Source organism: Solanum dulcamara, chromosome 5, assembly GCF_947179165.1.
Source record: "Solanum dulcamara chromosome 5, daSolDulc1.2, whole genome shotgun sequence".
Taxonomy (NCBI): Eukaryota; Viridiplantae; Streptophyta; class Magnoliopsida; order Solanales; family Solanaceae; genus Solanum; species Solanum dulcamara.
Window position 1 is genome coordinate 29,834,573 of NC_077241.1, and position 20,588 is coordinate 29,855,160.

The 20,588-nt window shown below is 38.4% G+C and overlaps 1 pseudogene; it reads left to right on the top strand.

The window, feature by feature from the left end:
- Positions 1-18,869: 18,869 nt before the first annotated feature.
- On the top strand, positions 18,870-18,988 carry LOC129890937 (5S ribosomal RNA; annotated as a pseudogene).
- Positions 18,989-20,588: the final 1,600 nt, after the last annotated feature.

Here is a 20,588-nt window from a genome sequence, read left to right on the forward strand (position 1 = left end):
TGGAGATACTGTGGTCTGAACTGTACTGCTCAGATAGACTTTTGTTTCTTCGAAATAAATTTCCCCAAGTAAAAAGGGTATCTCTTATCGATGACATGAAGAGTATTTCTTAAAGCTTTAATTTAGCATCCTATTGGTACCCGATATCAATTTCCACGACATGTTATAAGCTATGTTTTACTCCCTTTTTTTTGTTCTGGGAAAATTTCGGTAGAGTTTTCTTTACATTTCTTACTTATCCCAAAACCTGCACACAGAAAATACCAACAATGCCTCACAGGGCCAACATATATATACATTTATTTGTCTCATATCATATTACTGCCATAATGCCTCACAAGGCCAACTTACACATGTGTTTATCAGATTTCCTGTTACAGCCGTAGAGGGACTTCTACATTATCTCAAAACTACACTGACAAAATTACCTCATATAGTTAACAAAACTTCACCTATCTTGTGCCTGTAGCTCATTTAGTCCCTTATTCGTCTCGGTGACCTAGGAGGTGAAGTATACTCTTCCTCCTCATTTGTATGCCATCTACTTGTCTGTCCCTCATCATCTTCCTCACTTAAGTCCACAAGACATGAATAACGCGGCATCCCTTGGGTTACCGAGGTCCAAGATAAGGGGCTTGAGTATGTAGTAACACTTACCGTAGAAGCCAGCCTAACACAGTGCTCCATCATCCGAGGAACTGGCGTGGCCTCCAGAACAGCTTCCCGGGTCATTGGACATTCTGGGACTATTTTCGTTGGGCCTTCCAAGGAATTAGCCTTACTAATATACTGGAAATCCTCTGAAGGATCAGTCTCGATCGAATAGTTGGGGTCATCCGAAGGGTCAGTCTCAATAAAAGAGCTCGGACTCTTCCTGTTCGGTCCTGGAGCCGGAGATCTCGATCCCAAAGGTCCCCTGGGACCTTTCCCACACCCCCTCCGCTGTTTGGAGCTGGTTTTTCCATCCTTCACCCCGATCTGTACATATCTATGAGAAAATACATTAGAACCAATTCCCTTTTTAAAAACATTACCATACACATAACAGTTTATTAAGGAGGGATTATTCTAATGACACAGTTCTATCGCACGATCTTAGATACAAAAGAAAGGTAATATCTTAAATGCCCTATAGCTTCTTGTTTATAGATATGGCGCGCAACACATCGATAACCAAGACTCTACTAGATACGATCTGCAGACACTCCAAGGACGAACTTCTTTGATACCACTTCTGTCACGACCCAACCCCGTAGGCCGTGACTGGGGCCCGACCTGGACCCCCCGAATACTCAACTATCAGCTGTGGTCAAATTGAACTATAAATAAAATAATATTATATAACAGAGCCCCATTAGGCGATAATATTTTCATAAACCTATAGCCATTTTCATTTGTATCACAACATGACAGGGTACGCAGGCCGACAAGGCTGCCATAACATAATAACATATATCATATATCATGTAGACCTAGCTGAATCAAACTTACATACACAACCCACATATACATGTCTACAGACCTCTAAAAATATAAATGACAACATATGGTGGGACAGGGCCCCCGTCGTACCCCCAAATGGACAAAATAATGTTATACATCAGTGAACAGTATCAAAAATTAGGCCCTAATACCATGGAGCCTCTTCTAGCTGAGCTGCGTGGAATCCTAAGCTGACGGACTCCCAAAACCTGTATCTGTACCTGCGGACATGAACGCAGCCCCCAAGAAAGGGGGTCAGTACAACATATGTACTGAGTATGTAAAACGTAACATTGTACAACTGGAGGTATATCCAAAATAGAGAAGCAGGGGAACTAATTATCAAATCAGAAACATGTACCAGTACTCTGTGAATCAAAAAAACATGCATGCTCAAATTTTCAATATAGCCGGCCCCGTAAGGGTTTCGGTGAATCATCTATGTAGTATTAGTATCAGGCCCCTTGCCATCGCCACCTTATTACGACACATTATCATAGTATCAGTATCAGGCCCCAGGCCATCGTCACCTTATTACAACACATCATCGTTACCTTATTACAACACATCATCTGGCCTAGGCCTGATACTAATACTATGATGATGTATTGTAATAAGATGGCGATGGCACGGGGCCTGATACTGATACTACATATATGATTCACCAGACCCCTAACGAGGCCGGCTATATTAAAAATTTGAGCATGCATGTTTTTGTGATTCACAAAGTACCGGTACATGTTTCTGATTTGATAATTGGTTCCCCTACTTTTCTATTTTGGATATACCTCTAGTTGTACTATGTTACGTTTTACATACTCAGTACATATGTCGTACTGACCCCCTTTCTCGGGGGGCTGTGTTCATGCCCACAGGTACAGATATAGGTTTTGGGAGTCCGTCAGCTTAGGATTCCATGCAGCTCAGCTGGGAGAGGCTTTATTATATCGGGGCCTAGTTTTTGATCTTGTCCATTGATGTATAGAATTGTTTTGTCCATTTAGGGGTACGGCGGGGGTCCTATCCCGCCATATGTTGTCATTTATATTTTTAGAGGTCTGCAGACATGTATATGTGGGTTGTGTATGTCGGTTTGATTCAGTTGGGTCTACAAGATATATGATATATGTTAATATGTTATGGTAGCCTTGTCGGCTTGCATGCCCTGTCATATTATGGTACAAATGAAAAAGGCTACAGGTTTATAAAAATGTTATCGCCCAGTGGGGCTCTATTACATGATATTGTTTTATTTATAGTTCAATGTGACCACAGCTGATAGATATGTATACGGGGGGTCCAGATCGGACCCTAGTCACGGCCTATGGGGTTGGGTCGTGACACTAAGATATTGAAATTCCTACTTGAAAGTAGGAGGATGTGAACATGGATTTCATAACGGGTTTGCCTCATACCAAAAAGCAACATGATTCTATTTGGGTGGTAGTAGGTAGAATGACTAACTTAGCTTATTTCTTGTCGGTTAAGACTTCTTATAGTGTATAAGATTATGCCAAGATGTATATTTGGGAGTTGGTAAAATTACATGGTATTCCACTATCCATCATTTCTGATCGTGGTACTCAATTCACTTCTTATTTTTTGAAAATCCTTTCAAAAGGTTCTTGGTACATAAGTTAAGCTAAGTACCACATCTCACCCTCAAACCAATAGACAAGACAAAAGAATAATCAAAACTCTAAAAGATATGTTGAAGGCGTGTGTGCTTGATTTCAAAGGAAGTTGCGATGACCACCTACCATTGGTCGAATTTGCTTACAATAATAGTTACCATTCGAGTATCAAAATGGCACCCTATGAAGACTTTTATTAAAGGAGATGTCGATCACCTATTGGATGGTTAAAGTAGGAGAAGGTGCCTTGTTAGGGCCCAAGTTGGTGTTTGAGGCCTCATAAAAGGCCGAACTTATTCGATAAAGAATAAAGGCTGCCCAAAGTCGTCAAAAGTCCTATTTGGATGTTAAAAGGAAAAAACTTGAATTCAATGTGGAAGATTGGGTTTACTTGACAATTTCACCCATAAAAGGGGTAATGAATTTCGTAAAGAAGGGGAAACTTAGTCCCCGGTATGTGGGTCCATATAGGATCCTAAGGCATATTGGTAAGGTGGCCTATGAACTTGATTTGTCAATGGAGTTAGCCTCAGTTCATCTGGTATTCCATGTATCAATATTCAGGAAATGTGTGGGTGATCCCAATGGCATTATACCTTTGGCTAATGTGAGTGTTGAAGAAAATTTGACTTATGAGGAGGTTTCAGTTGAAATATTGGGAAAGGTTGAAAAAGAAGGAAGTTGCATTCGTTAAAGTATTATGGAGAAACCAAGAAGTTGAAAGTTATACATGGGAAGCGAAAGCGGACATGATAAAATGACATCCTTATCTTTTTCCCTCCATTTCAACCTAAGGTATTTATCTCTTCATGCTCGATTCCTCCAAACTCTCACATTCCAATCTTTCTATGTCTCATTACATGCATTCATAATCATGAACCTGATTTTAAATGGTGTTTAAATTGCATTATATATTTGTGTTGGGTTGTTAGCTATACACCCTACTCTACTCAAGCTTTTTCTGCCTCATTCGAGGATGAATATTCCCAAGGGAGAGATATTATAATATGCCAGGTGTTTGGAGGTTAGACGATATAATAAGGTTAAGCATTGCAAATTGTCCTCGGTGGATTTTTAGAAGAAATATTTTTTTCAAGAAATTGCACTTTCAGTAGGGTGTGCGACATGTTCGCATCACGGACCTGCTCCCCTACTATACAATTTCTCCTAAAGTCAAAATTTAGCCAAAATATCATTCGCTCAAAATTGACATGTAAGGTAACAAGTCCGCGTCACGGACTTGGGTTTGTTTTCCCGTACGAATTCAATTTTTAAGTGGGGATATTTTACAAATTTCCCTAACAATTAGTTAATCAACTTGGACATTTTTAGGACCTAATTTAACCCTATACACTAACTTAAAAACCCCTAATCATTCATTCTACCACAATTCACCTATTCAAATAATTCTCTCTACAAAAGCTCTCCAAAACTCGATTGAAGATCTTCAAGGAATTCTCTCAAGCTCTCCATTAAAATTCTAAGCTTCTTAAAATTTCTTTTGTCTTCTCATTCAAGGTATGTGGGTATTTCATCCTAGGGTACTTTCACCCATGGATCCCAACCAATTTCTCATCTTTTTATCAAAATTCAAGTATGTATTTTTATGGGTTTATGATCTCTATTTCAATTACATTTCTAATTATGATTATGAATCTATTTTAATATAAATTGACAATTATTGCATGGAATTGAAGAGTTTCTCTATAAATTTTCCTACATTTATCTTTAGGGTTGATGATATGGATTATGGGTAATTTTTTAATTATATTTCTAACTTATGCTATTTTCATGAATTATGTATGGGTTGATATAAAGTATATGATCATGCATATTTTCAATGCAATTTCATGATTTCTAAGTCAGTTGATCATGTATTCATGTTTCTACCTTAATTTCAACTACAAGTGATGATCATAAATTTTAAGTATTCAAGAATGTTTTATGCAAAAGGGTGACCTAAGACCCTAATAATGCATTTATGAAAAGGATTTGTAATGATGAAAGTCTTATACCCACATTACATAAATCATATGATAATGATCTATTCTTACAAATAGGTTTTATGAATTATGATCATGAAAAATCTTATAATTTATAAAAATTATAATTTATGATAATGATATGCATTCCGTGGAATGTTGACTTAGCACCAAGAGGACTTTGAGGTGGAGACTCGACCCAGGGGGTCCTTAGTAGAAATCTTTAGTCCCTTAACTATGTTGGCACCGTAGGTTTGCTTTTATGGCCTAGCTAGTGGATCCACATATAGCACATGTTCATATTATACGGAGTATACCTTGGCAAGTAGCCTCCTCCTTCTCGATATGGGGATCATCGGATTCTATGTTATAGCTCATATGGTATTAATGTCGGTTACCATTATCTCCCACATATGTATGGTCCTTATGATATTTTAAAGGACTAATCCTATCCTTTACTCTCACATGATACTCTTATGGTTATTGTGCATTAATCCTTCTTATGCCTAATTATGATTTGACTACTTCTCTTATTATGCTATTTGAAATGGTCATTTGCAAATCTTGATTCAATTATGCATTACATTGCCTACATACTTAGTACATTCAAAAATACTAATGCATACTTCATTGCCTAATTATATCATAATGTAGGGAGGGATGCTCCATCCTATTCTTGTGGCTAGTCGGTGATCCATTTGAAGAGTTGTGGTGAGTCCTCATGCTTTGAGGTCAAAGTGAGAAATTCTTTTCCCTTATTTTCATTTTATATTTTGAAGGTTTTTTGAGAACTATTTTATGTCATGTCATTACTTTCTTGAGGGAGAGCTAGGAACATGTCCTAGTCCTCGCGTATGCAGTCATGTATAGGTATGGTGGACATATGTGTATGGAGTTTGTTTTCTTGACTCACTCTAGTTATGCTATGTTTCTTAGACATTTATGAGTTTTCACTTAATTATTACCTTATGTATGCTTATTATATGCTAAGAGGTTTGGGTGGGGTTTCTTTGGGAATCTTAACCGATGTGTCACATCTAGGCCCTAATTTGGGTCGTGACATAAATTCACCACTTACTAGTCATCATGTTTGTCATTTTTTGTCACATTCCTCCTGTTTCCTTCTCATTTCATTGGTTACCATTGATTTACATACCCATGTACCACTAGATATATCCTGACTATTAATACTGGATATTTAGTTAAGAGAAATAGACGCTTGAAGATAAGTGAGGTTCATATATGAACCCCCCTCCAAGTTATTCACCACTGCTTGATTCACCTCATCCAATAAGTGATCGAAAATTTGGAGTAGAACTTGATCTGACAATATCTGGTTTACACATAACGCCACCTTCTTCTTGAACATAAGCCATACCTTTTGTATAGCTTCTTCCGACATTTGCTCAAAATTGTTTATCTCATCCCTAATTATCAACATTCATGACGGTGGAAAGAATCTTTCAAGGAAGAATTTCCTTAACTCATCCCAAGTTGTAATTGACCCTTGGGGCAAATCCACAAGCCATGTTGTAGCCTATTTGATGAGAGAAAGAGAGAATAACCTCGGTTGAATAAACTCTTAGCTAATAGTCCTCATCTTGAAAGGAAGACAAACATCCAAAAAGTTACTTAGGTGTATATTAGTATCCTCAACCATTTGTCCTCCAAATAAAACCTTCATTTGAATAAGATGAAGCATCGACCCGGTGATTTGAAAAATGACATTCCTTACCTCCGATGGTAAGAGAATTGCTCCAGCTACACCCATTTCCATGGGTGCTTCATCATTGACAAAATCATTTGCAATGATTGCATCACCAATGCTTTCTTCATCACCCCCTTGGTCCATAGTGCCCTATTTTTGAAAGGTAACAACACAAAGCAACATGTAACAGGAATACAAATTGCACACAAGTTCACATCTAGAATTCAATCAAATATGATTGTTAACCAATCGCCGACAATGACACCATTTTTTATGAATGCTCAATTATGTCTCACACTTCAAAGCATAGACGGTCGTTTGCAAAATAATACCCAACTTCTGAGGTTGGGATCGAACCAAAAGGATTGGCAAATAGGACTCTTCTTCAATTAAATTCACAATTTAAATCAATTAGCAATTTTAGTTCTCAATAAGCATGTATATATATTAAAATCGGGGGGGGGAGATTTAGCTAACAACTATGCTTTTTCAATTTCAAGTCATAAAACAAGGAATCAACTCAAGATTGTATTACTAAGTTTGGAAAAGACTAGGACATGTGCATAACAAGTGGAGTTTCAACTCTAATAGGCTAAAAGTAATCGCATAAAAGAGATTGGTACATGGATAGCATTTAGTCTAGGCTATGTTTTGATATTCTCCAAAACTATCAAACATATATCCCTTGGTTTCTCTAGAACACCAAGAACTTTTCAAACAAAACACCAAACAATGCTTGACTAAATAGACAATTCCTAGCTCAAATCATTAAATGAGAAATTACTCGGATTATCTTATTCCTGGCTAAAACTCATAGTGTAAATTTCAACAAGTCCACACTAATGAGTCATACTCAACCCCATTTTATTTTTCCAAGCCAAAATGGGTTAGAGAGCTCAATCAATATTTGCGACTACTATATTTTATATTAGAACTTCAATACTACAAAAATAGATCCATGTCATACAACTAATTTTAGAGAAGATTAATCAAACTACATTTGGGGTCTTACACCTCTATCTAGCACACATACCCTTAGATAAAGATGTAGCTACTCATCAAAAATGAAATAGAGACTATACCCATAAAGAAAATTTTGTAATGACCCATTTCTGTGTTACATACTTTAACTATTTTACCCTTTTGTGTAGCTTCTTTATAACTTTATGTAGTATTGGGATGGGTGGAACACTTTATCAGATGGTCGAGTGATTTTAGGTTGATCTGGCTATTTTGGAGGTTTAAGGCTTGAAATAGTTGGTTTTAGTCAACTTTCAGAGATTGTGATGTTGAATGAAGATTTTACCAGCTTCATCAGCTCTAAAAGATTCATTTTGGTCTAGTTTGATGGTTTGTTTGGGTTTTGGGGATTTCATTTTGAGTTTGTGAAAATAGGCATTTTAGCTTTAAAGTTTTGGCTAAAGTTTGACTTCAGTCAATATTTTCTATAACTTGCTCAGAGTGAAATTCCATCAATGCGGTAAGTTCGACTATATCGAGGTTTATCTAGAACAATCTCTAATTTGGTTCCCAAGGTGTTCAAGATGAGTTTGTAGCTTTAGGAATTTTATTTGTTAATTCTTTACAGGTGTTGACTTAGGTCAACATATTTAATAAAATGACCTTCATTGGTTGTTTTGTCAATTGAGTCCAAAATGTCATTTTTGATTGGGTAAAAGAGTTTTTTATGCATCGATGGGGTTTTGAATGATTTTTGAGCCCTCATTAAAAAGATTTCTAGCCTTGGTAAACTGTTAATGCAATAATGCTGGTGTAACACTATTCTCTTCTCTGTGATCGTGAGCCCTTAGCTACGCTTATGGATTGGTGGATAACTTAACCTCCATATTCATATGAGGAGTTTCATGTTCACAGAGTGAAGATATGCATACCTCCGTATTCACAGGCCCCGTGTTGTATTCACAGAGGGTCACTGTTGTTGACCTCCCTATTCGCAAACAAGGCTTTGTGTTTGTAGGGAATGAAATACCTCGCACTTCAGTCCTTAAACACCTATTTTTCAGCTTGCATGTCTTATTTTGAGACTTGGTACTTTGACAATAGTTAGAGAAATTCTTGATGGTTTAGGTGATTCTTGTTGGAGGGTGTCAAATTTAACATTGGCACATTCTGGGGATGATAATTCTTTCATTTACCTTGGTAATTCTCATCAATTTCTCTCTTAAATTTAGTTTTTGATCTTTCTTGAGTTTGGTGATGGTAGGACTGATTTGACTTGGACATTGCTTGGGTTGTGCCCATTTTTGGAGCACAAATTCCTTGAGCTTATTGGGACTTTGTGACAGAGCCATTTTTGTAATTTCTTGCACAGGTCTCAAGGTCCTATTTTAACCTTTTTTTTATTCTAAATTTATTAAATGCAATATGGGTATCATTCTCCTTGTTTTGATGTTCTTTTTGCTAATATGATAGTATGCCTCCATTTGGAGGCTAATCGGAAAAGAAAAGCTTTGAAATAGAAGTTCAAGTATCATTTTAGCTTTGAGGTAGGTTATGGTTTCTTATTGTAGACTTGGCTTGCTTAGTTTATATAGTTGAGTAGTAGGACCATTAGGAAGGTTTTAGATGGTTATTTAAGCTTGCATGATCCCAAGATTTTGAATTGGCCATTTTCGGGTGTATTAGGCTAGTATGTAGCCGTTAAGCCTTAGCTTAGCTTGATCCTTCTATTTGTTTGATGAGTTTAGCTTCTTAGAATGCTTCTAGGTGATATGAAACTTAACTTTATGCAGACTTGAGTGTTTTGGAATGTTTGGATACTTTTGGTGTTTATCCTTAATTTTATTGCTTCATTGATTGTATTGTTGGGCTTGAGACCTTGGACTTGGACCAGTTGGAGTTCCATGTTAGTACTACTGCTTTGGGAAGGGTGTTTACTGGGTTCTTGTGAGATGTGACTTATCGTGAGATTTGTTGATAGTGAATGAATTGCATTCATGTGAAGGACATATGTATACGGCATGACTTGTTCTTGGTAAAGAAGGAAAACCCAGTTTTCAATCCCTTTTTAAATAAGTTTTTCTATTTTTTATATTTGTTAGGCTCTGGGGGAGTGGGATATTAATTTAATTAAAGGAACTTATTTTTGAAGGGGAATATGGTATCTTTGGAGTTATATGCCTTAAAAAGAACCTTTTTTCTCAGTCATAATAGTTTCACATTCGAGGCTCGAATCTGGGAAAAACATGGTTTCATAAGACTTGTGAAAAAATAATATTATTTTTCTGATAAGCTACAGAGTTCACTCTAGTGTGACTCGTAGAATAAATTTTGAGTTATATTTTATTTGCATACTCATCTGTTGACGAGCTCGGGGTATCATTATAGGCGGCTCGATGGTACTTCTAGGCTTCTACTTTTAAGCAGTTGGCCATTGCATTGTATTGCATCGTCTTGTCCTATTATATGATTTTGTTTTCCATGTAATTGGGTGCTACTTTCTTATTAATGTGTGAATTTCTCTATACTTGGTGATATTGGTTATTTGTTGAATTGTTAGACCGTAGTAGTCGCTCTATTTTACTACTTTAATTTTTATATATATGATCTTTTTGAGCTCGATCAACCTATGATGCCTATTGAGTACCCTGTGTGTTGGCCATCTTTTCTAATTCAGCTCCCAATATGAGCCACCTTTCGTGATCTTGATCTTCCTTGGCCATCACAGACTTGGATCATGGTGAGCTCCTGACATCTAGAGACTTGCTGCTTTTTCTCTTTTATATTGACTTGTATCTTGTATTTTTATTAGTCAATTCTCTCATACATATAGTCTTTTTGTACTTAGTAAGCTCTTATATAGGTGACACCAGGTCCGAGGATTTGGTCTGTGTTAGTTTGTCTTCTTGGTCACTTTTGGGCCTTTTCTGTATGTTTTATATCGAACTATAGATTTATGATATGGCCTATTTTCTATATGTTATTCCCATCTTCCGCTTATTATTAGTATACTTAAATTATTATCTTTTGCAAGTTGTGTTTTTGGGTTTAGGCTTGCGTACTTGGGGAATTTTCATAAGCGCCATCATGGCTCAATTTCGGGTTGTGACAGAGTGGTATCAGAGACTTAAGTCCACGGTCTCACCATTATAGGAGAAAGTGCCAAGTAGAGTCTCATGGATCAGTACGATGATGTTTGCATCCTAGCTTTGAGAGTCTATAGGGCATTTTTAGGAATATTTTACTTGCCTTGTTCCATATCGTGTATCTTTGACTATTGCAACTTATGAGTTTTTCTTGTTTCATTATTTCTCATATGGCTTGGATGAGATCATCTGCAGGTGGGTGAGAGCCTCCTGCACTTGTAGATAGAGCCCCATCTAAGAGTAGAGATTGAGCCAAACCTAGAAGTTGAGGCAGGACAAGAGCTACAACACCGACTCAAAATCAAGAGCGGGCTATGTCACTAGAGCCTTTTATAAAGGGTGAACATGTTCAACATCAGCTAAATAGTGTGGGGTCAGCCCAACCTTCGCTAGGAATTATTGCTACACTAATTTTTGAGGACACTCTCGCAAGGATCCTTACTTTTATAGAGGGTATGTCCTAGGCTAGGCGTTTTCCAAGTACTTCAGTAGGGCCTCAAATGCGAGATGAGGCTCAGACTAAAGCCTAGAAAGGGGCACCGGGTGTTCAAATATTAGAGGTAATGCCTTCCACTGTAGCTACTCATTTAGTGGTTCAGCCAGTTCTAACTTTTACTCCTCCTATGACTCCTAGGCCAGTTATGACTTTTGAAGAGCAGAATATGTTGAGACGATTCATCATATTTGGTCATCCTAGGTTCACGGGTGTTGTGGGAAAGGATGCCCATAAATTTTTGGTCAGTTATCAGAACCTTAGGTTAGTGGAGTCTCACAGGGTGGATTACACTGGTATTCATCTAGATGGGTTAGCAAACAAGTGATGGAGGTCTTACGTCTAGTGCAAGCTAGTCGAGTCACCTCCGATGACTTAGGCTTGATTCCCTAGGCTTTTTGGGAGAAGTATATACCTCGTAGCCTTGACTCATAGATCATTGTCAATTACAGAGTAAGAGACACGGTTCCATGAGTTGGCTAGACATACGACCATGCTTATGCTGATAGAGAACGAAAGGGTGCATACATTTGTTAGAGGGCTCTCATTCCCACTTTAGATAGCTACAAAGCAAATGGTGGCGTCAGGCTATTCTTTTTTACAAATAGTTGATCATGCACGCACGATTGAGGGGTCCATCACAAAGCCTATGAAGGCAACGACAAGAGGCCCATTGTTAGGGTAGTTTCAGTGTGTCTTAGTCTCGTGGTAAGGGGAGAGGTTACCCATAGCAGTTTCAGCTTGCTAAGCTGGTTCAAGCAGCTCTCAGCTTACAGATGGTGGTACTACTGCTGGTGCTAGTGGTCAGCTGATTCAGGCTTCGGTTAAGACTTCTCAAGGTTTACATTCAAGGTATTTAATATGTGGTGTCCAGTCAGGTTTAACTAGGACATCTTAGAGGGGTAATTTTGGTGGGCCATGTTATGATTATGGAGTGATAGGCCACTTTTCTAGGTAATTCTCTATGATAAATCATCATAGGCAATAGGGCCAGAAGGGCTAGCATGTTCAGGTCCCAGGTCTCAGGTTCAGTCGACTTGAGGTGGTGCTCAGGGCGGCAGGGGTGGTCTCCAAGATGCTCAAGGTGGCCCTCAATCAGGCAGGTAGGATGGTCGAGGTAGACGACATATGTATGCTTTTTCGGGTTGTCATCACAGGTATGATCTCTGTTTCTCATTATCCTGCATATGCTTTATTTAATCTGGGTCTACTTACTCATATGTATCTGCCTATTATGTCATGGTCTGCATATATTAAGTAAGCCTTTGCATGTGACTATGCACATATCTACCCTCTTAGGTGATTCTTTAGTAATGGATCGAGTGTATTGATTCTGTGTGGTGACTATCTTAGGGTATAATACTAGGGCAGACCTAATTATATTGGATATGGTAGAGTTCAACTTGATTCTAGGTATGGATTAGTTATCTTATCATCATGCGGTCGTGAATTTCTTTTCCAAAACTGTTACCTTATGAATACCTGGCATTCCTTTGATTATGTGGATGGGTACTGTCATCCATATGCCTAGGGGTGTGATCTTTTTTCTGACGGCTCTACGAATAGTAGGAAATAGGTGTCTAGCAAATCTTGCTTATGTTTGTGATACTAGTGTCGACACTCTTTTTCTTGAGTCAGGTCCGATGATTAAAGAGTACCCTAACGTGCTTCCTACCAATATACCTGGTCTTCTTCCTCATCGAAATATTGATTTCGGCATTGATGTTAAGTCGGGCACTCAGCCAATTTCTATTCTACCATATACAATGGCGCCAACTAAGTTGAAGAGATTAAGGAGAAGATCCATGACCTCCTGAAGTCATTAGACCCAATGTGCCTTTTTAGGGTGATCCTGTTATGTTCGTGAAGAAGAAGGATGGTACCTTACGCAGGCATATTGATTATAGGCATCAGAACAAGGTGAACATCAAGAGCAGGTATCATATGCCATAGATTAATGACTTATTTGACCAACTTTAGGCTGCAGTGGTGTTCTCTAATATAGACTTAAGTTCGGACTACCACCAGTTAAGGACTAGGGCTGTAGACATCTCTAAGACTGCCTTTAGGACTCGGTACAAATATTATGATTTCTTAGTCACGTCTTTTAGGTTGACTAATGCCCCAACAATATTTATAAAGTTGATGAATCGTGTGTTCAGGCCTTACTTAGACTCTTTTGTGATAGTGTTCATTGACTACATTCTGGTCTATTCCAATATTAGGTAGCAGCATGAGCAGCATCTAAAGGTTGTACTCCATACCTTGCTAGATTAGTAGTTGTATGCCAAATTCACTAAATGTAAGTTTTGAATTGAGTTTGTGGCATTCAAAGGGCATGTGGTGTCCAAGGATGTATCCAGGGAAGATCACCGCAATTCCTGATTAGGCTAGTCCTTCTTCTTCCACTGAGGTTCACATTATCATCAGTTTAGGGAGCTACTATAGATAGTTTGTGGAGCAGTTTTTTTATAGTGGAACCTTTAACTAGATTGACTCAAAAGAATGTCCCATTTCATTGTTTTGATGAGTATGAGGCAAACTTTCTGAAGCTCAATGTCACGACCCAACCCCGTAGGCCATGATGGGTGCCCGAACTGGGCACTCGCGTATATCCCTGCTATCTGTAAGTAAATATGTCCCCTGTTTAAGTTATAGCACATCAACAAGCAGGATAACATATAAGCCGGCGAGGCTTATCATAGGCACCACTGTACATATATGCATATAGAACCCATACACAACCCACATATATGTCCAAAGACCTCTAAGAGTAAGAACAGTAACATAAGGCGGGATAGGTCCCCCGTCGTACTCGTGAACAAATAAATATATACATCGAGGGTTAATACCAAAACTAGGCTTCGGCATAATGGAGCGCTTCTAAACTACTGAGTGGAACTCCTACGCTGATGGATCCCCAAAGTTTGTATCTATACCTGCGGGCATGAATGTAGCCCCTCAAGAAAGGGGGGTCAGTACGACATATGTACTGAGTATGTAAAGCATAGATATCATAAGAAAATTATAGTTGGTGTAGGGATGAAGGGGATAAGTATAATATTTAATCATTTACCGTACTCGCATTGTATAAAAGAAAGTCATACATATTGCCATCACGTACTGTGCCCGACCTATTTTGAGGACTCGGTGTACTGTACCATCTACATCATTCTGTCATCATATGCACATATATATTATTAGTGCTGTGGAATGTACAGCCCGATCCATGTATATAGTAAGTACATGCCAAGAAACGTACAGCCCGATCTGCACATCGTATAATAATGCTGAGGAATGATGGCTCGATCCACATATCATATAGTAATATCGAGGAATGTTCGGTCCAATCCACATATCATATAGTAATGCTGAGGAACATTCGGTCCGATCCACATATCATATAGTAATGTTGAGGAACGTTCGTTCCGATCCATATATCATATAGTAATGCTGAGGAATGTTCGGTCCGATCCACATATCATATAATAATAATTATATTATAGCCAGCCCGGGACTTGGTGAAAGATATATTCAAGTATACATGAATCAAGTAGTGAGTAACCATATACAATCTAAATCATTATCAGAGACTCGACAATGTAAGAAGATTAAGCTATCGTACGAGGACTAGAATAGTAGTGTAGCCATCTCGAGTGCCTTCTAAATGTCATTGAGGCCTATATCACTTAGGATCTCGGGAACCCTAGACATGTACTAAAGTAATACAAACATTTCATAGAATCAGGGATATCCATCGTCACATAGTCCTTAGGACTAGGAGCTTATGCATTCAGTACTTCTCAACCTATGGAGTTCAAGGAAAGTAGTTCAACTTACTACAAGAGTTTGACATTCAGAAGCGAATAAGAGATATGGATTACATTTAGGACTTAAAAGTGGAGTTACCCCAGAGCCCATATCACCTCTTACTTACAATTAGGACATGCCAAAAAAAGAGAAAGAATAAGCTTTACCTAGTTCTACTTTTCCTCAGGGAGTAATCATTACATATATCGTACCCGGCCTGTCATAGGCTCGGTATCATAACCTTATTATTGCATTGCCTTACCATCATAGCACCACACTTATGTCAAAGACATGTCAAGAAGAAAGAAGGGTAGCTCTACATACTTATGCCAAAATATGTCAAGACAAAGGAGATAACTTTACATACTTACTACTCTCCATCATATAGAAGCCTTGAGAGGCAATAACTCAACTAGTATGGGAATTCTACCATCGAGAAGTGAATACGAATTATGAATCATACTTGGGGTTATATGAATGGAATTATCCCCATATTTCGTATATCAATCACTTATGGCTAAGACATGCCAAGAGAAAGCTTTACATACCTTTTTTGGAATTAATTGAAATCTAGCTTGCCTTGATACCTCCTTAACCTATTTTACATGAAATTAATACTAAGATTAGTAGCCTTTCACTTTCCAATATCCCACTCTACAACCAAGTACTAATAGGAGTCATTTCCTTATCCATTACCCTTGACTAGTTTGTTCTAGTTCCGATGCTATTGAATATCGGGCAGTATTTCCCCTGTAACTTCAATATCTCCGAGGTTTCAACTTGGCCACAGTGTCAACAACCATACCAACAACAACAACCAGCAGCATATATACAAGTAAACCACCTCAACATTACACAATACAACTCCAAACAACTAGCTCAAAACTACGATATGAAAATAGAGTTTTTAATCTTTATTTCACAAAATCTTTAACCATACCAAATGGAGGGTCGTGTGGCTGCAACCAGCAGCATCCACACCCTTTTTAAAATACTTTAAAGACCTGAAACACGCAACCCAACCAGTTTCACCCGCAACACCACAATGACAACCCACTACTCGACTTTGATTTAGCTACAACCACTTCAATTTAGTTTGATTCTAACGTCAAGCATTCTTATGCAATTTTTCCACTTCCAAACTTATTTAAGACATGTAACATACCTCATAACAATATCATAAACTCCAATTTGAAAGGGAATCCCTTACCTTGCCCGAAACTCGTCAAACTTGTCGAAACTTGCCTCGGAAGTTCCTTTAGCATGCCTAAAATTTTGTGGCTGTTTGCTAACGTTTTGGGCTGCTCCAAACCATAAATTTCATTACTATCACCCTCATAACATCTTGTTACAAACTAGATAATTAATTCATGGAGCAAAATTGAAAAACTCACCTTTTTTTCCTTCCAAAATCGTGGCTCTCTCCCTCTCTAGTTTCTTCTCTTCTCTCCTTTCTTGTTCTTGAATTTTCTAGATAAGTATGGAACTTTAATAAGTCATAAGACATATATATATAGTCCACCTAAGGTGGTGACACGTGTCAACCCCTAAGTGGTGACACCTGTCAACCCCTAAGTGGTGACACGTGTCAAGCCCTCATTGGGCCAACACACCCCTTTCCTCCAATCACAGGCTGCCACATGGCATATGGGGTCCACCACCCTTGCTCCAGCTGCTGCCACGTGGCACTCTCTTATGCTGCCATGTGTCACTCTCTTTTCCCCCTCGTGGGTTCGTAATCTCATCTTACTTTACAAACCTATGTAATTTTTTCTACGTAAGCTTGGTATGTACTCCAGTAGCTTACGTAAATAAGGCGTGTCCTACAACTCATCATTTGATCTCCAACTTCTTCTGCATTTTTATAACTCTATTTCCAATCTTCTCTACTATAGGGTATCACATTCTCCTTTTCTTAGAGTTGTTTGATAGAGTTATAGATTATCCGGCTCACATAGAAATGCTTAAGAAGCTTAAGAGTTCTTAAGAAGTCTTAAGAAGCTTTTAGAAGATTTAAGAAACTTTAGAAAACCTTAAGAAACTTAAGAGGCTTACGATCCTTCCATGAAACTTAAGAGTCGTTCAAGAGACTTAAGAATGCGTTCCAAGGTACAAAAGTATGGGGTGTAACATCCTTTCTCCCTTTAGAAAATTCGTCCTTGAATGTGAATCAAAATCTTCCTCAAGATCTTATACAGACTATATGGAGAGTTTCTCTGTTCCATTGCAATAACATATACTTTCATTGAGCCATCACTATCAGAGTCCCAAAGATTGGGATTACCTGTAGCATAAGGGGTAGGTACGAATACCTGTATTTTATTTCCTCTTCAACTTCCTAGGTCATTTCTTCGCGATTTTTTTTTTGCCACAACACCTTGATGGAAGCTACATCCTTAGTTCACAATCTCCTACTCCGTCGATCCAGGATGGCAATAGGTTGCTTCTCGTAGGATAACTCCTCTGTGACCTGGATATCCTTTATAGGATATACTCGGGCTGGATTACCAACACATTTGCGAAGCATTGATACATGGAAGACTGGATGTACTACTTTTAGATTCGCTGGTAAGTCCAGCTTATAGGCAACCTTGCCTATTCGGCAGAGGATCTGATACGGATAATGTATCTGGGACTAAGGTCCTCTTTCCTGCTGGATCTCATTACTTTATCTGTGGGTGGTACCTTCAAAAATGCCCAATCATTAACTTGAAACTCTAGAAGTCGATATCGATTACCTATGTATGACTTCTGTCAATTTTGGGAGGCTAATAACCTCTCATGCATGAGCTTCACCTTCTATACAACTTATTAGACCATGTTCGAGCCCATTAGTTATGTTTTCTCAATATCAACTAACTAATTGGCGACCTAAACTGTCTACCCTACAAGTCTTGTATGGGGTCACCTAGATACTAGAATAACAGTTAGTATCGTAAGTAATCTTGACGGATAGTAGGTAATTATCCTAGATACCTTTGAAGTCAACTATATAGGCCCGCAATATATCCTTTAGCGTTTAGCTAGTAAGCGTGATATGTCCCTCGATCTGAGGGTACAATGGTGTACGAAGACCTATCTGTCTTCCTAATCTCTTCGTGGACTGATCTTTAGTAGTTAGCTGTAAATTGGGCTCCTTCGTCCGAGACACCAACTATGAGAACTCCATAAGGTCTCACCACCCTCTCGACCTATAAATTCACATCATCTCGGCTGAACAGGTAGTCCTTGATTGAAGGAACATGGTTGATATTGTTAATCTGTGGATAACATTTCATATAGAATCATTTGTTCATGGAGTGCAAAGTGAGTCTTGTAGCCAGGGTTGTATTGTGGAATCTTCGACCTCGTGTATTACTTCTTGCCTCTATTAGATGACATCAATTGGTACCCTTACCTTTTTGGGTTTTGTTTTGCTACCAAGCGGTGTCGAAGTTCCCCCACACAATGACCCCCATAGCTGTTCTATATTTTGCTTGTCACTAGCTGGCATTATATTGAAGAATTGTGGCATACAAGTGCGCCATCTATTAGTAATTGGCTAATCCTGCTTGTTTTACTTAAGCTCTTTTACAATTCCCTTATCGTAACTTATAACATTCTAGGTACATAATCTCGTGTTATTGCTTCACCGCTAGTTCGGATTCTCCTATCTCATGGGATCATAGTAGCACCAACGCACCGAATCCTACCAGAATTCTGAAATTAAACGTGCTTGGGCGAGAGTAGTACTAGGATGGGTGACCCTCCGGGAAGTTCTTGTGTCACGTTCCATTGCCATCCTTGCAATAATGTGTGAAGGCACTCATCTTAGCCCAAGATTTACCTTAGTGTCTTCTCGCTAGTATTCATGTTTCGCCTTGCCCTCTCTTATTCTCTCTTACAACCGGTGTCGAGGTAGATTCTTAATTCAACCATGACTGTGTCCTTTTTGGCCATTTAATTTAACTTATGTTCGTATTCCTCTGTAATGTCTCTAAAATATCATAACTCCTTTTCATCATATACTTCTCCTCTTGGTCTTATGTTGTATATAACTATTCGTAGGTTGCCCAACTACTCTTATACCACTGGTATGAGGTAAATGCAGTCTTTTCGTCTCCTGGCCCATCTTGCTTTACTTATCAACTTCACACTAGGACTTTATCGTGCTAACACTATTTTGTCCTACTTCTTTCTTTTCTTTCTTTACATACTTCTTGATCTCCTCATTTCCTACCGTAGGAGATTTTCTATTTCTTTACTACTTGTACGTCCCGATATTAGCGACCAATGACATTGTTGCCATATCTTAATCTTTACTCAAACACGACCCTACTACCCTTTTTGCGGCCCTTAGTTTGCTCAGTCCTACTCTCTTATCGTATTCACCCCTTTTTGTAGGCACCCATGATTCTTCGCACGGTCTCAGATACCGCGACTTCTATCTATTTATTGTTGACCTTGAGCTCTTGTAACTCATGCCAGTATGGGATCTCACTTGAAATTTAAGCGGTCCTATCAACATATAACAGTGTCAGTTGATTTTCTCTCACGCTTGTATTTCTCTTGTCCACTTCCCCCCTTTAGGGTGTACCCATGTCATCCTCTATTTATTTTCAACTGTTCATACGGATATGATTCTATTCCAACATATTTGACATACTTCACCATGTCTACATCTTCTGTTAACTCATCTATACTTTAGGTTGCCCCTATAAGAAACCTTAATATAACCATGGGGTGCTCATAATTCTCAATAACTAGTACCCAATGTAGTCCAAGTACTGGTACTCGAGTCATATAACTAATGTAGTAGTTTAGCCAAAGCCACATTTCATTCATCCTAATCAGTACATCACTAGTGCTTATAATTGTGTCTGATTCTCCATTCGGGGCACTTATACTCAGATGACACGTGTCTCACATTTTGTTTATCACATTTTTTTTCCAATGAATACCACTTGTTCTTTTGATAATTTCACAATGCCTCAATTGTTTTGCAATTTCTATTCCCTATCTTCAAGGAATCCCACTATTTTCCAAAGTGGAGGTATATATACACAATACCCTTCTCTACTTCATGAGCTTTCATTCTTATCGTTACCGTGGATACGATCTCTAAAGATATGTTACAATCGTATATCTCATTCTCTTTCTATCTCCAAAAAAGGTTCGGCAGAGTTTTCTCTATATTCCTTACTATCCCAAACCTGCACTCAAGAAATACCAATAATGCCTCACAGGGCCAACATGTATATATTCATATCACAGCCACCTAGGGCATCCAATATCAACGATAGTACAAAATGATGGGCTTACCTCGTATGTCCAACTCAAACTGCACCCGTTACACTTTTCTGTCTACTTTTCCCTTCAATTTCCAACTTTACA